Below are 18245 nucleotides of genomic sequence, written 5' to 3'. Positions count from 1 at the left end.
TAGTGAGTAGTGCGTGTGTTTACCTTGGCACCGCGTGCCATGAAGCAGTAGGTAGAAGCGGAGTAGTCCTTGTCATTTGCATCGGTGTCAGTGATGATGTCATTGTCTTCAGTGTTGAAGATGGACTTGGCAACGTATGTTGTAGCCAGACTTGCGACGCCTGAGTCGGATTCCTCCTCAGACTCCACCTCTACCTCCTCAGAAGCAGACTCCTCCTCTGAATCCATTTCCTTGCCAACAAACGCACGTGCCTTGCCAGATGAGCTCTTCTTGTATGATGAAGACTTTGAGGAAGACTTGGAAGAAGACTTTGAGTATTTCTTCTTCTTTTTCTTGTCGTCAGAGTCATATTCCTTGCTCTTCTTTTTCTTTTTGTTCTCATTGTCCCACTGTGGACACTCAGAGATGAAGTGGCCAAGTTTCTTGCACTTGTGACATGTTTTCCTCTTGTAGTCATGAGCAGGAGCTTCATCATTCCTTGAACTTGATCGGGAAGACTTTCTGAAGCCTTTCTTCTTGGTGAATTTTTGGAACTTCTTGACAAGCATAGCAAGTTCCCTTCCAATGTCTTCAGGATCATCAGAACTGCTGTCAGATTCTTCTTCAGATGAGGATACAGCTTTTTCCTTCAAGGCACAAGTTCGCCCATAGTTTGGACCGTAGATATCTCTTTTCTCCGAAAGCTGAAACTCATGTGTGTTGAGCCTCTCAAGTATGTCAGACGGATCAAGTGTCTTGAAATCAGGATGTTCTTGAATCATCAGGGCCAGGATGTCAAACGAACTATCAAGTGATCTCAGCAGCGTCTTGACGACTTCGTGTTTGGTAATCTCAGTGGCGCCGAGGGCTTGAAGCTCATTTGTGATGTCAGTGAGTCGGTCAAATGTGTGATGGACATTCTCATTGTCATTTCGCTTGAAGCGATTGAAGAGGTTGCGAAGGACACTGATTCTCTGATCTCTCTGGGTTGAGATGCCTTCATTGACCTTGGAGAGCCAGTCCCAGACCAGCTTGGATGTCTTCAAAGCACTCACACAGCCATACTGTCCTTTGGTCAGATGACCACAGATGATATTCTTGGCAGCAGAGTCCAGTTGAACGAATTTCTTGACATCAGTAGCAGTGACACCTTCTCTAGCCTTGGGAACGCCGTTCTCGATGACATACCATAGGTCGACGTCAATGGCTTCAAGATGCATGCGCATCTTATTCTTCCAGTAGGGATATTCAGTTCCATCGAAGACGGGGCACGCAGCGGAGACTTTAATTATCCGTGCAGTCGACATAGCTAAAACTCCAGGTGGTTAAACCGAATCACACAGAACAAGGGAGCTCCTTGCTCTGATACCAATTAAAAGTGCGTTAGATCGACTAGAGGGGGGGGGTGAATAGGCGATTTTTATGGAAGTCTTCAGAACATGGAAGTTTTGAAGACAAACGATAAAATTGAACCTATTACCATGCAGCGGAAGGTAGACTACACTACGCAAACCATAGTCAAGTATTCAATGAAGTGAAAGCACAAAGACTAATAGCAGCTAGGTAGTAAGGATCAGGTAGGAAGATATTGTGAAGTCAAACAGAACACGCAGTCACTCAGTGAAGACAAATGATAGAGCAAACATACAATGACTTCACAAGGAGTAACAGTAAGTAACGTGAAGTGAAGATGAAACCAGTGACTCGTTGAAGACAATGATTTGTTGAACCAGTTCCAGTTGCTGTGACAACTGTACGTCTGGTTGGAGTGGCTAGGTATTTAAACCTTAGGACACACAGTCCCGGACACCCAGTCCTGAACACGCAGCTCAGGACACCCAGTCCTCACCGTATTCTCCTTGAGCTAAGGTCACATAGACCTCGCCCAATCACTCTGGTAAGTCTTCAAGGTAGACTCCCAAACCTTCATAGACTTCGTTCACTGGCAATCCACAATGTCTCTTGGAAGCTCAGAACGCGACGCCTAACCGGCTGGAGGATGCATAGTCCTCAAGTGTAATAAGTCTTCTGATCACACAAACAAGAAGACTTAAGTGATGCCCAATTCTCTCTGGCTCTGGTGGTTAGGGCTTTTATCCTCGCAAGGAATTCTCTCTCAAAGGCTTCGAGGTGGGTTGCTCTCAAACGACAAAAGCCATACTCTCAATCTAAGCAGCCAACCATTTATGGTTGTAGGGGGTGGGCTATTTATAGCCACTTGGCAACCCGACCTGATTCGTCTGAAATGACCCTGGGTCACTAAGGAACTGACACGTGTTCCAACAGTCAGATTTCAAACTCACATGGCAACTTTACTTGGGCTACAAGCAAAGCTGACTTGTCCGACTCAGGACAAGATTTGCTCTCATAGTCTTCACTCGAAGACATAGGTTTTTGGTTTAGGCATCACTTCAGTCATTCTGGCCGGTTTTCTTGGAACCCACTTAACAGTACGGTGGTTCCTATGACTCAACACAAAAGAAAAAAACTACGAAAGATCTAAGTCTTCGAGCTCCATAGGCTTCATATAGTGTCTTCTCTTGTCATAGTCTTCAATGTGAATATCTTCATATACCACCTTTGACTTCAATGTCTTCATACATTTTTAGGGCTCATCTCTGGTAGTAAAACCGAATCAATGAGGGACTTCTACCTGCGTTATGCTGCAATTCTCACAAACACATTAGTCCCTCAACTAGGTTTGTCGTCAATACTCAAAAACCAACTAGGGGTGGCACTTGATGCACTTACAAGGACCCAAGTGTTCGGATCTCTGCTATACCCGTGGATGTGAAGTGTGGCATAGAATTGGAGCAGCAGCTCTTCATTCCAATGCTCTTGGTCAGTAACGAACGGCAACAGTCCAACTTCCTTGAAGCAATCCAAAGCTTCTTCCAGACAGGGCAGACCAGCTATGGCTTCAATGTCAAGGCGCTTGTGTGGGAAGATGCGACCTTGGTTGTAAAGAATGCATTAGTAATAGCTTCGCTGAGGATAGCTCCAGAACCGATCAGATGATATCCTTTCCCTTGAGTAGGGGTTCCTGGAGCTATCAAAGAATGTGTTGTCTGCCCTGAAGCCATTGATATTGAAGGAGCGAGGTGCTGATGCAGGACCTGGGAACCTTGGCAATCTTGGGATTGGCTTCTGTACCTGAGGCCTGTGCTCAACATGATAGTCGAACTGGGGACCGGCAGCAGACTCAGGAACCGAAGTGACGGGATCAGTGGCTTCGCTGTCTTCTTCTTCCATTGGGGAGGGCTCCACATTAGCTTCATTGGTGGTTGTGGCAGCCGCAAGATTTTCAAGCACGTTCTCCTTGAGAACTGCTTCTTGGTGGGACAGTGGAGTGGCAACTTGTGGGACTTCATCTTCCGCGGCTGATGCAGTCGGATCGTCTTCAGTAGAGACTTGAGGCCTTGTACCTTTGCAAAGCCCGCGCAACGCAGGCGACGCCTGTGGAGTTGGAGTTGGCTGGGCCTCAAAGTCTTCTTCCTCTTGTGGGCGATCCGCCCATGAAGCATCCTGTGCAATTGGCATCAGTGGACGACCAATGCTGATGAGTTCGCTGTTCTGAGGAAGGACTGCACCATCTTCTACATGGTCATGTTGACCAATGTCTTTAGCAGCGATGGGATCAGCTGCTGGAAAGTCTTCAGCTTCATGAGCCTCTGTGGAAGCAGGCTCATGGATAGTCAGTTGGCATTCAGCTTCAGGATAGACCATAGAAATGGGTTCAACTATCAAGGGCTCTGTGGGAGCAGCCCGATCTTTCTTGGTCTTCCTCTTCTTCTTGGAGGGGGTAGTTGGAGAGGCTTCATAATGTTTCCTCTTCCTGGCTTCAGCCTCAACAGTCTGTGTCTTCTTGAGGTCTGAAGCGGTTGACCGGATTTTTGGCTTCGAGCCAGTCAATCTAGTTGGGAAGACGATCGGAACTGCTTCCTGCCTTGGTGCGTCAGGTTTAGCCGTAGCAGGCTTCTTGTTCTTTGCGGCCATCCTGGGGTCAATGCCAGGACGCCCAAGGGCCTTGCGCTTCTCAGCCTCATTGTAGGCTTGCACACATCGGTCAGCCAGAGTCTTCATGCGCTCACGCGAACCCTGAGCTTCTGCACGTTTCTTTACAAAGGCTTCCTTGAGCTCGTGCATCATACTCTTGAAGTTCTTCACTTCCTGCATGCTGAGCTTGGCCATATGCTTCTTGAACTGAGCCTTTTCATAGTCAATCTTTTGCTTCAGTTCAACAATGCACTGGGAAATAGCGAGTTCTGAAGCAATGGCGCCTTGGAAGGCGACACTGAGGCCAATTGGTAGCTGCAGATCTTCAAAGCTGATGTTTGGCGTGTCAAACCACTCATCAATGAAGTTGTGGATGATGGTCACATCAAAGAGAGGCAGATCATTGAAGATTTCTGCTTCTTCTTTGCTCTTGATGAGTTGCTCAAGAGCGTCATCTGCTAGATCTTCATCACTTGACAGATCAATGTCGTCATTGCGCAGAATGGCAGCAGCAGTTAGCTCTTGTCCGGTGTGAGGCAGAGGCATCTTGACCTTCTGGGGCTTGGAGATGCGAGATAAGTCTTCGGACTGCACACTGTCTTCAGGAGGTGCAGTTGCCAGTGGCTTCGCCCGTGAGATTTTTGGTGAGGGGGCAGGCTTTGAAGCTTTAGGCTTCTTCAGCTTCTTTGTCTTCGGCGTTGCAGGCGCTTTTTCAGATTCAGCGTCAGCTACAAGCTCATTCACTGCAGTCCCTTGAACCAAGATACGGGTGATGAGGCCTTCAAGGTTGTAGAAGGGACCGATGACATTGGGTTCTCCATCTCGTGTGCCATCTGCCCTTGGTGCTGAGGGACCAGGGTTGAAGTCTAACCCGAAAGTCTTCTTGTTCTGCTTCGCTGAGTTCTGGGCAAACTGGAAGTTGCGCTTGAACAGATTGTCGTCACGACACCATAGTAGTGACGATGGGTGTGCATCAGCAGGCCGTGGCCCACGGACCATGCAGGGATAGAAGCCTTGTTCAATGGCTTCATCTCTGGACCTGGGTAGAAGATTCTTGTATAGGATGTCTCCCCACGGTCTCTTGATGGCGTTTTTCTCAGCATATTCCTGGGTTACAAATCGGTATTTGAACCATTGTTCTGCCCAATATCTTCGAATCCATTCGATTCGGGTCTTGCGCTGATTGTAATCCTCTTCAGGATCTGTCTTGTACAGTTCTGAGAGTTCATCTGGCAGATCTCTGGATGTTTCTCCATGACGCTTTCTGCCACCCTTCCTTGCTGCTTTCTCTGAAGCCATAAACTTTAACTTGAAAGGCTTCAACACGTTCAAAGGCTTCAAAGGTTTTCGCTTGCTGGACCAACAGGAACTGGCTTCGGGAGAATTTATGTGATGCTGTAAGAATTCTGCAAATGAATGCAGACTATGAGAACCAAAGGATTCTCCCACGGACATGTACCTGTGACAGCATTAAGGTGCGAGGGAAGGGGAAGAGGTCATATGCATTCTCAGAAGATTTTGAAGATAAATCAGTTTAGAAGACATTGACCTCGTTGTGCAAAGACATTCACTCATAGATAAGGAGTTGGTTCCAGATTTGTACGAATCCACAGATCAGTGCAAGTGAGGAATCTAACTACTTTGTGAAGCACAAGTGAATATACTAGGCATGTTATGAGATGCAGTATGAGAGAGATCTAACTTGTGTGAATAGAAACTGCTTGTGGTAGAAAGTGACAAATCCATAGGATCAACGGTGCTGTAAAAAGGAATTTTTATTTACCACACTAAGAACTGCTAGACAAAGTGGAAGATGAGGCCGAGCAGTTCGATCTTCTGTGGCCTAACTTGGCGAGGGAGGACACCTACGGCGACGGCGGAGAGGACGATGTCCGGTCGGCGCGAAGACGGCGTCGGAGAGGTTGCGGCAGCGAAGCGCTTCGTCGCCGGCGTCGTCGAGGGCTAGCGGTGGCGCTAGGGTTCGTGCGAGAGTGGAAGAAGAGATAATGACCGCTGTGAAGTGTGTATTTATAGGTACATGGGCGGCACTGCGCTATTACACAGGTGCCCCTGGCGATTCGCATCTGAGGAACACGTGGCCATTATGCGGAATTTTGGGGTTTGTTCCACGTCCCACGCACGCCTTGATTGTCGGGTGGTCGTTCCTACTTCTCCGGGCTTCATGTGGAGGAATGAGCATTGAAAACGGACTTAATGGTTGTCTCTGTATCTTCTGCTGACAAGGACACAGAGAAGACATTCGACAGTTTCAATAGAAAGCATATGATTTGGAGAGATAGAATTTGAGATAGAAAGCATAGAGAGGTTAGGGTCCGATCACATTCACTTAGTTCAAAAGATTCAACAATGAAGACATAGCTATAAGTGAATGCTGTAGAGGACAGAACACTAATATATATATATATATATATATATATATATATATATATATATATATATAATCAACATAGTGAAGATAATCATGAAGATATGTTGAGATCGAAGCCAAACCAAATGTGAAGACATTGCAAGGTAACGCCATGAGTGAAACACTTCAAAATAGAACATTTGGTGGTGGCGTTACCCACCGTATAGGAAGTATTAGACCCAGACACGGCGCACAATTATCATGGCGCTCCGAAGTCAAATTCCACATTAATGTATTCACACTTAGAATGTATGTCTTCATTGATTGAAGATATACTTTACTTCGTGTGTTGCACATCTAAGTCATCAATATGCATTAGGGTTAGGATGTGTGCCTGATCACAGGACATTTGAGGATTCCAGGATATTTAGCTCACACCGTAACTTGCAAAATCTCTTCTCATCCAAGGGCTTGGTGAAGATATCTGCCAATTGCTCTTCAGTGTTGACGTGTATGATATCAATATCTTCCTTCACAACATGATCTCTGAGAAGGTGTTGAAGAATTTCAATGTGCTTTGTCTTCGAGTGCTGAACTGGGTTGTTGGCGATCTTGATGGCGCTTTCGTTGTCGCAGTAAAGTGGCACTTGCTTCAGATGAACGCCATAGTCCTTGAGTGTTTGCTTCATCCACATAAGCTGAGCGCAGCAAGATCCAGCAGCAATGTATTCAGATTCAGCAGTGGAGAGAGATACATAGTTCTGCTTCTTTGAAGACCAACATACAAGTGATCGTCCCAGAAAGTGACATGTGCCTGATGTAGACTTGTGATCAACTTTGTCACCAGCATAATCAGCATCCGAGAATCCAACCAGATCAAACTCTGAGCCTTTGGGTACCATAATCCTAGAGTCGGGTGTGAGCCAAATATCGAAGAATTCGCTTCACAGCTAAGTGATGCGACTCCTTTGGTGCCGCTTGAAATCGAGCGCACATGCAAACACTAAGCATAATATCTGGCCTAGATGCACATAGATAAACTAAAGAACCAATCATGGAGCGGTATAACTTTTGATCGAACTCTTTACCATTGTCGTCGGGACCCAGATGATGTTTGGCTGGCATTGGTGTTGTGAAGCCTTTGCAGTCTTGCATACCAAACTTCTTCAGGCAATCTTTGAGATACTTCTCTTGGGATATGAAGATGCCGTTGCGTTGTTGTCGTATTTGAAGACCGAGGAAGAACTTCAGCTCCCCCATCATGGACATCTGATAGTGCTCTTGCATTATATATCCAAACTCTTCAATGTACTTCTGATTGGTGCAGCCGAAGATAATGTCATCCACATATATTTGGCACACAAACAGTTCACCATCATATGTCTTCGTGAAGAGAGTGGGGTCTAGGGAACAAGGTATGAAGCCTTTGCTCTTCAGGAACTATTTGAGTGTGTCATACCAGGCCCGAGGGGCTTGTTTGAGGCCATACAGTGCCTTGTTGAGCTTGTATACCATGTCAGGATGTTTTGGATCTTCAAAGCCAGGCGGTTGTGCAACATACACTTCTTCAATCTTTCTTTTGAGAAAATCACTCTTCACATCCATTTGATATAGAAGCATGTTATGATGATTTGCATAGGCCAGCAGTATGCGTATGGCTTCAAGTCTAGCCACAGGAGCAAATGTTTCATCGAAGTCAATGCCTTCCACTTGAGTATATCCTTGAGCAACGAGACGAGCTTTGTTTCTGACAACTTGACCATGCTCATCTTGCTTGTTGCGGTATATCCATTTGGTGCCTATTATGTTGTGCTTCCGTGGATCAGGACGCTTAACTAGTTCCCATACATTATTCAGCTCAAACTGTTGAAGCTCTTCTTGCATAGCTTGAATCCATTCAGGTTCCATGAAGGCTTCTTCAACTTTCTTGGGTTCTGTTATTGAGACGAATGCGAAGTGCCCACAGAAATTTGCTAGCTGAGTTGCCCTTGAACGAGTGAGTGGACCGGGTGCATTGATGCTATCAATTATTCTTTCAATCTGCACTTCATTGGCAACACGAGGATGTACAGGGCGAAGACTTTGCTCTTGCTGATCATTGTCGTTGTTTGAAGGAATGTCTTCAGGCTGAGCATTGTCTTCATGTTGATCAGGTGCTGAGATGATAAGTTCCTCTTCAGGATGAGCTTCAGAAGGTATAATTTCTCCAGTTCCCATTAGCTTGATTGATTCACTGGATGGATCTTCATCTAGCACATTTGGCAGTTGCTCTCTTTGTGAACCGTTGGTCTCATCGAACCGCACATCCACTGTTTCAACCACTTTGTAATGAAAGAGATTGAAGATCTGTAGGAGTGCGAATCCTTTCCATATCCAAGCATAAAACCCTCATGTGCTTTTGGTGCAAACTTTGAGGTGTGATGTGGGTCCTTGATCCAACACCTTGAGCCAAATACTCTGAAGTAACTGACATTTGGCTTCTTGCCAGTAAGGAGCTCATAAGATGTCTTGTTTAGAAGCTTGTGAAGATAAACACAATTGACTGTATGGCATGCAGTATCAATGGCTTCAGGCCAGAATTTTCTTGGGGTCTTGTATTCATCTAGCATCGTTCTGGCCATCTCAATGAGTGTTCTGTTCTTGCGTTCGATGACGCCATTCTGCTGTGGCGTGTACGGGGCTGAGAATTCATGTGTGATTCCCAAGGTATCAAGATATGTATCAAGGCCAGTGTTCTTGAATTCAGTGCCATTGTCACTTCTGATGTGCTTTATCTTGGCGCCATAATTGTTCATAGCTCGATTGGCGAAGCGTCTGAAGACATCCTGCACTTCAGTCTTGTAAAGGATTATGTGCACCCAAGTATATCTAGAATAATCATCAACAATAACGAAGCCATAGAGGCAAGCAGTATTAGTAAGAGTTGAGTAATGAGTGGGACCGAAAAGATCCATGTGAAGCAGTTCGAAGGGTCGAGTAGTGGTCATGATTGTCTTCGAGGCATGTTTGGACCTCGTCATCTTCCCTGCTTCACAGGCACCGCATAAGTGATCTTTCTTGAACTTGACGCCCTCGATGCCTATGACATGCTTCTTCTTTGCCAGGGTGTGGAGGTGCCTCATGCCAGCATGCCCAAGCCTCCGATGCCAGAGCCAGCATTTTGAAGCTTTTGCTAGATGTCATACGGCAAGCTGTGGTCCTGCTGAGAAATCTACTATGTACAGATCATCTTTTCGACACCCTTCAAACACTAGAGACTTGTCAGATTCCATTAGTACAAGGCAACGATATTTTCCAGATATTATGATCATGTTCAAATCGCAAAGCATTGAGACAGACATTAAGTTGAAGCCAAGGGATTCAAGAAGCATGACTTTATCCATGTGTTGATCCCTTGAGATTGCAACTCTACCTAGACCCAATACCTTACTTTTACCAGTGTCAGCGAATGTGATGTGGCTCTTGTCGGATGGACGTAAGGTTGAGTCCATAAGAAGACTTCTTTTGCCAGTCATGTGATTTGTACACCCACTATCAATAATCCATTCTGAAGACGCTGGTGTCGTACCCTACAGTGCAGTTAGGGGGATAGGCTTCACCAAGAGCATTGTGAAGCAAAAACATTTGACGAACCAATGGGTTATGAAAGCTTAGATCTAGATTAGGACTAATAGGGAGAGTAGCAAGCGATTCAGGAACGAAGTACATAGTAAGACCATTCGGTCATTTGATCTTGCGCCCTACAAGATGTTTAAGGTCCCCAGCAATGGCGTCAGACGATTTTGGTTTTCTGCTGGAGACCTTTCCCTGCAAAAGAGAGTTAAGCTTTCTTAGCCACCCACATCTTCAAGGGTGGCTGAGAAGCAATAAGTCTAAGTGCAGCATCTAAGAATTTTGGCTTTGGAGCCCTAGCAAACAGTCTTGCAGGCGGACAATAGTACTCATAAGAATAAGCAGAATAGTTCTTGGTCTTATGAACATGGCGGTTTGATGAACCGCTCTCATATTCATATGCCTGAGTATGGTTTCCCTACAAAACATTTGTGTTAGTGCGACTCAGGTGAGTCCTCTGTCTGTATGAAGCCTTTGGACCGTATGAAGCCTTTGGTCTAAGGTTTGTCTTCTTCACGTGAGGTGTCATGATGACATTCACAGGAAGATTCTCCAGACACCTTTTCGGAACACAGATCTTCTTCATAGGCGGTCCATTCCTGCAGTTAGTACCAATGTACCTGGCAAACACTTCACCATTCTGATTCTTAAACAGTATGTAGTTTGCATCAAAGGATTCATCAATGATAATGGGGTTAGCACAAATGAAGCCAGATAGATTGGATGGATCTGCTGAAGGTTCCTTTGCAGCAACCCACATGGTTTTGGGGTACTGCTCAGGTTTCTAGTAAGAGCCATCAACGTTCATTTTCCTTACGAACCCAACACCCTCTTTCCTCGGGTTTCGGTTCAGAATCTGCTTTTTGAGGACATCACATAGTGTCTGATGCCCTTTAAGACTTTTGTACATCCCTGTTTCAAGCAATGTCTTCAACCTAGCATTCTCATCAGCAATAGCAGTGGTATCCTCAGCAGAGGGGTTAGTTACCATATCAACAGTTGAAGATGTTGCAACAGTAGTAGCAGTAGAACATTCAGCAACAGAAGTAGCATTATCACGCTCAATGCATTTAAGACATGGTGGTTCAAATCCTTCCTGAGCGGAACTGATCTATTTGGTGCGAAGTGACTCGTTTTCCTTTTGAAGATCTTCATGAGCCGCTCTCAGTTTCTCAAGATTTTGCTTCCTTTGAAGATAATCATAGGAAAGCTTTTCATGAGTTGTTGAGAGAGTTTCATGACGACTTTCAAGTTCCTGATACTTAACGTGGAGATTTTTTATGTCTTCAATTAAGGATTCAGATCGAGTCATTTCAGCACCTAACAGATCATCGCTTCTGTCTAACAGTTTTTGAATATGTTCCATAGCTTTCTGTTGTTCAGTTGCAATTTTAGCAAGTGTTTTGTAGCTAGGTTTTGAACCACAATCAGAGTCATCGTCACTAGATGTTTGATAGTGAGTAGTGCGTGTGTTTACCTTGGCACCGCGTGCCATGAAGCAGTAGGTAGAAGCGGAGTAGTCCTTGTCATTTGCATCGGTGTCGGTGATGAAGTCATTGTCTTCAGTGTTGAAGATGGACTTGGCAACGTATGCTATAGCCAGACTGGCGATGCCTGAATCGGACTCCTCCTCAGACTCCACCTCCGCCTCCTCAGAAGCAGACTCCTCCTCTGAATCCATTTCCTTGCCAACAAAAGCACGAGCCTTGCCAGATGAGCTCTTCTTGTGTGATGAAGACTTTGATGAAGACTTGGAAGAAGACTTTGAGTATTTCTTCTTCTTCTTGTCGTCAGAGTCATATTCCTTGCTCTTCTTCTTCTGTTTGTTCTCATTGTCCCACTGTGGACACTCAGAGATGAAGTGGCCAAGTTTCTTGCACTTGTGACATGTTTTCTTCGTGTAGTCATGAGCAGAAGCTTCATCATTCCTTGAGTTTGATCGGGAAGACTTTCTGAAGCCTTTCTTCTTGGTGAATTTTTGGAACTTCTTGACAAGCATAGCAAGTTCCCTTCCAATGTCTTCAGGATCATCAGAACCGCTGTCAGATTCTTCTTCAGATGAGGAGACAGCTTTTGTCTTCAAGGCACGAGTTCGCCCATAGTTTGGACCGTAGATATCTCTTTTCTCAGAAAGCTGAAACTCATGTGTGTTGAGCCTCTCAAGTATGTCAGACGGATCGAGTGTCTTGAAATCAGGACGTTCTTGAATCATCAGGGCTAGGATGTCAAACGAACTATCGAGTGATCTCAGTAGTGTCTTGACGACTTCATGTTTGGTGATCTCAGTAGCGCCGAGGGCTTGAATCTCATTTGTGATGTCAGTGAGTCGGTCAAATGTGTGCTGGACATTCTCATTGTCATTTCGCTTGAAGCGGTTGAAGAGGTTGCGAAGGACACTGATTCTCTGATCTCTCTGTGCTGAGATGCCTTCATTGACCTTGGAGAGCCAGTCCCAGACCAGCTTAGATGTCTTCAAAGCACTCACATGGCCATACTGTCCTTTGGTCAGATGACCACAGATGATATTCTTGGCAGTAGAGTCTAGTTGAACGAATTTCTTAACATCAGCAGCAGTGACACCTTCTCCAGCCTTGGGAACGCCGTTTCCGACGACATAGCATAGGTCAACGTCAACGGCTTCAAGATGCATGCACATCTTATTCTTCCAGTAGGGATATTCAGTTCCATCGAAGACGGGGCACGTAGCGGAGACTTTAATTATCCCTGCAGTCGACATAGCTAAAACTCCAAGTAGTTAAACCGAATCACACAGAACAAGGGAGCACCTTGCTCTGATACCAATTGAAAGTGCGTTATATCGACTAGAGGGGGGTGAATAGGCGATTTTTATGAAAGTCTTCAAAACGTGGAAGTTATGAAGACAAACGATAGAAATAAACCTATTACCATGCAGCGGAAGGTAGACTACACTAGGCAAGCCATAGTCAAGTATTCAATGAAGTGAAAGCACAAAGACTAATAGCAGCTAGGTAGTAAGGATCAGGTAGGAAGATATTGTGAAGTCAAACAGAACACGCAGTCACTCAGTGAAGACAAATGATAGAGCAAACATACAATGACTTCACAAGGAGTAATAGTAAGTAACATGAAGTGAAGATGAAACCAGTGACTCGTTGAAGACAATGATTTGATGAACCAGTTCTAGTTGCTGTGACAACTGTACGTCTGGTTGGAGCGGCTAGGTATTTAAACCTTAGGACACACAGTCCCGGACACCCAGACCTGAACACGCAGCTCAGGACACCCAGTCCTCACCGTATTCTCCTTGAGCTAAGGTCACATAGACCTCGCCCAATCACTCTGGTAAGTCTTCAAGGTAGACTCCCAAACCTTCACAGACTTAGTTCACTGGCAATCCACAATGTCTCTTGGAAGCTCAGAACGCGACGCCTAACCGGCTGGAGGATGCACTATCCTCAAGTGTAATAAGTCTTCAGATCACACAGACAAGAAGACTTAAGTGATGCCCAATTCTCTCTAGCTCTGGTGGTTAGGGCTTTTATCCTCACAAGGAATTCTCTTTCAAAGGCTTTGAGGTGGGTTGCTCTCAAACGACAAAAGCCATACTCTCAATCTAAGCAGCCAACCATTTATGGTTGTAGGGGGTGGGCTATTTATAGCCACTTGGCAACCCGACCTGATTTGTCCGGAATGACCCTGGGTCACTAAGGAACTGACACGTGTTCCAACAGTCAGATTTCAAACTCACACGGCAACTTTACTTGGGCTACAAGCGAAGCTAACTTGTCCGACTCAGGACAAGATTTGCTCTCATAGTCTTCACTCGAAGACATAGGTTTTTGGTTTAGGCATCACTTCAGTCATTCTGACCGGTTCTCTTGGACCCCACTTAACAGTACGGTGGTTCCTATGACTCAACACAAAAGAAAAAGAACTACGAAAGATCTAAGTCTTCGAGCTCCATAGGCTTCATGTGGTGTATTCTCTTGTCATAGTCTTCAATGTGAATATCTTCATATACCACCTTTGACTTCAATGTCTTCATACATTTTAGGGGTCATCTCTGGTAGGAAAACCGAATCAATGAGGGACTTCTACCTGTGTTATCCTGCAATTCTCATAAACACATAAGTCCCTCAACTAGGTTTGTCGTCAATACTCCAAAACCAACTAGGGGTGGCACTAGATGCACTTACAGAACAAAAATAAAGTTGGGTTGCCTCCCAACAAGCGCTATCGTTTAATGCCCCTAGCTAGGCATGATGATTTCAATGATGATCACATAAATGATAAGAGTTGAATCATAAAGAGAGCATCATGAAGAATATGAATAGCACATTTAATTATAACCCACTTCCTATGCATAGGGATTTTGTGAGCAAACAACTTGAGGGAACAATAATCAACTAGCATAGGAAGGTAATACAAGCATAACTTCAAAACTTTAAGCACATAGAGAAGAAACTTGATATTATTGCAATTCCTACAAGCATATATTCCTCCCTCATAATAATTTTCAGTAGCATCATGAATGAATTCAACAATATAACCCGCACATAAAGCATTCTTTTCATGATCTACAAGCATAGAAAATTTACTACTCTCCACATAAGCAAAATTCTTCTCATTAGGAATAGTGGGAGTATCATAAGAGACTCGAATACTATAAATTGTTTCCACATTAAACGAGTAATGTTCAGAAAAGGGGTAATCATAATCATGACAAGTTTTATAAATATAATCACTACTTTTTATAGCATAAGTATCATCACAATAATCATCATAAGTAGGAGGCATGCTATCATCATTATAAATTTGCATATCAAAACTTGGGAGACTAAAAATATCATCTTAATTAAAGTAGCATCCCCAAGCTTGGGACAGACATTAATTGCAGCAAATATATTCTCAAAAACATCATCTTCATCAAACATAGCATCCCCAAGCTTGGGCCTTTTCATATCATAAGCATAATCACTCTCATCATTAATAGTATGGATAGCACCAATAGTATAGCAATTATCATATTCTTCCAAGCAAGTGCCAAAAAGATTTTCAAGATCATCAGAAGTATCGTTATCTTCCACACTTATATTTTCATGAGGCACAATAGTAATAGGAGCAGCACTATTTGGGAGAGATATCTTTTTACCTCTCTTCCTTTTTCTTTTCTTCTTCTTCACCACATCATGTGTGGGTTCAATCCTCTTTTTGGAGCTCCTTATTAATGAGATTCGTTGAATAGGAGGCTCCTCCTCGTTACTTGATTCATCATAAGAAATAATAGGAGGATATTGGAAAGTCTCTTCCCTTTCATTAGTATTCTCTTCATCTTCTATTTGTTTTATTTTCTTTATGTAGTTGGCAATATAAGGATTTTCAATACAATTCACCACACAATACATATAAATTTCCTCTAGATCAAAATGAAGAACTCTATCAAGGGCAAATATGTGAATATCCTTAGTTATACATTTCATTTCTTCATAACCCAAGAGCAAACTAAGTTCATTATGATGTGCAAGGGAAATCAAGTCATCACAATTTTTGGACACGATACGATCATGAAACAATTTGCACTGGGTACTGAAATGATCATGTTCATTGCAAAGCTCACAAGTATGGCCAAGATAATTTAAATTTTCAGCACATTCATCTAGCCTTTCTTGCAACAATTTAGTTTCTAAGTACTTATGCCTCTTGCAATATCTATCTTCCCTATTTGGTGTGTATTTACAAACCCAATGCACTCCACAAAAATTGACATGTTTATAGGAGACATAATAACTAGTGCAATCATCGTTAGTATCATGGATATTCAAAGAATTCGTACTAACAACATTGCAATCATGCTCATCATTCAAAGAATTAGTGCCAAACATTTTATAGACTTCTTCCTCTAGCACTTGAGCACAATTTTCCTTTCCATCATACTCACGAAAGATATTAAAAAGATGAAGCGTATGAGGTAAACTCAATTCCATTTTTTATAGTTTTCCTTTATAAACTAAACTAGTGATAAAACAAGAAACTAAAAGGCTCGATTGCAAGATCTAAAGATATACCTTCAAGCACTCACCTCCCCGGCAACGGCGCCAGAAAAGAGCTTGATGTCTACTACACAACCTTCTTCTTGTAGACGTTGTTGGGCCTCCAAGTGCAGAGGTTTGTAGGACAGTAGCAAATTTCCCTCAAGTGGATGACCTAAGGTTTATCAATCCATAGGAGACGTAGTATGAAGATGGTTTCTCTCAAGCAACCCTGCAACCAAATAACAAAGAGTCTCTTGTGTCCCCAACACACCCAATACAATGGTAAATTGTATAGCTGCACTAGTTTGGTGAAGCGATGGTGATACAAGTGGTATATGGATGGTAGATAAAGGTTTTTGTAATCTGAAAATATAAAAACAACAAGGTAACTAATGATAAAAATGAGCACAAACGGTATTGCAATGCTAGGAAACAAGGCCTGGGGTTCATACTTTCACTAGTGCAAGTTCTCTCAACAATAATAACATAATTGGATCATATAACTATCCCTCAACATGCAACAAAGAGCCACTCCAAAGTCACTAATAGCAGAGAACGAACGAAGAGATTATGGTAGGGTACGAAACCACCTCAAAGTTATTCTTTCCAATCAATCTGTTGGGCTATTCTGTAAGTGTCACAAACAGCCCTAGAGTTCGTACTAGAATAACACCTTAAGACACAAATCAACCAAAACCCTAATGTCACCTAGATACTCCAATGTCACCTCAAGTATCCATGGGTATGATTATACAATATGCATCACACAATCTCAGATTCATCTATTCAACTAACACATAAAACCTCAAAGAGTGCCCCAAAGTTTCTACCAGAGAATCATGACGAAAACGTGTGCCAACCCCTATGCATAGGTTCATGGGCGGAACCCGCAAGTTGATCACCAAAACATACATCAAGTGAATCACATGATATCCCATTGTCACCACAGATACGCATGGCAAGACATACATCAAGTGTTCTAAAATCTTTAAAGACTCAATACGATAAGATAACTTCAAAGGGGAAACTCAATCCATTACAAGAGAGTAGAGGGGGAGGAGAAACATAAGATCCAACTATAATAGCAAAGCTCGCGATACATCAAGATCGTGCCAAATCAAGAACACGCGAGAGAGAGATCAAACACATAGCTACTGGTACATACCCTCAGCCCTGAGGGAGAACTACTCCCTCCTCGTCATGGAGAGCACCGGGATGATGAAGATGGCCACCGGAGAGGGATTCCCCCTCCGGCAGGGTGCCGGAATGGGTCTAGATTGGCTTTCGGTGGCTACAGAGGCTTCTGGCGGCGGAACTCCTGATGTATTGTGTTCCCCGTTAGTTTTAGGGATATGGAGATATATAGGCGGAAGAAGTATGTCAGGGGGGCCACGAGGGGCCCACGAGGGTGGAGGGCGCGCCCCCTACCTCTTGGCCTCCTCGAAGCTTCCTTGACATGGAATCCAAGTCTCGGGTTGCTTTCCTTCCAAAAATAAGTTCCGTGAAGTTTCTGGTCAATTAGACTTTGTTTGATTTTCCTTTTCTTCAAAACCCTAAAATAGGCAAAAAAACAGAAACTAGCACTGGGCTCTGGGTTAATAGGTTAGTCCCAAAAATAATATAAAAGTGTATAATAAAGCCCACAAACATCCAAAACAGTAGATAATATAGCATGGAGCAATAAAAAATTATAGATACGTTGGAGACGTATCAGCATCCCCAAGCTTAATTCCTGCTCGTCCTCGAGTAGGTAAAGATTATAGCATGGAGCAATCAAAAGTTATAGATACGTTTGAGTACCTTTAAGCCTTTTGCCATGAAGCAATAGGTGGGAGCGTAGTCCTCATCGCCGTCATCAGTGGTGTTGGGGAGCTCCTTTTCTTCAGAGTTCAAGATGGATTTGCTGATGAACGCAGTAGCGAGGGCTAGGCTCGCCACACCAGAGTTTGACTCCTCAGATTCCTCCTCTTCCTCATTTCCCTCAGATTCAGCCTCAGAGTCCATTTCCTTGCCAATGAATGCCCGAGCCTTCTTGGAGCTGCTCTTCTTGTGAGATGAGGACCTTGAAGATTTTGATGACGATGACTTTGAAGATTTATTCTTCTTCTTTGAATCATCAGAACTGTAATCCTTGTACTTCTTATTCTTTGATTCCTTTTCCCACTGAGGACAATCTTGAATGTAGTGTCCGGGTTTCTTGCATTTGTGACAGAGTCTCTTCTTGTAATCATGGGATGAGGAATCTGATCTCAAGTCACCACTCCTTGAGGATTTAC

The sequence above is a fragment of the Triticum aestivum genome, chromosome 1A (assembly GCF_018294505.1).
Source record: "Triticum aestivum cultivar Chinese Spring chromosome 1A, IWGSC CS RefSeq v2.1, whole genome shotgun sequence".
Lineage (NCBI taxonomy): Eukaryota > Viridiplantae > Streptophyta > Magnoliopsida > Poales > Poaceae > Triticum > Triticum aestivum.
Note: the sequence above shows the minus strand (reverse complement) of the source record.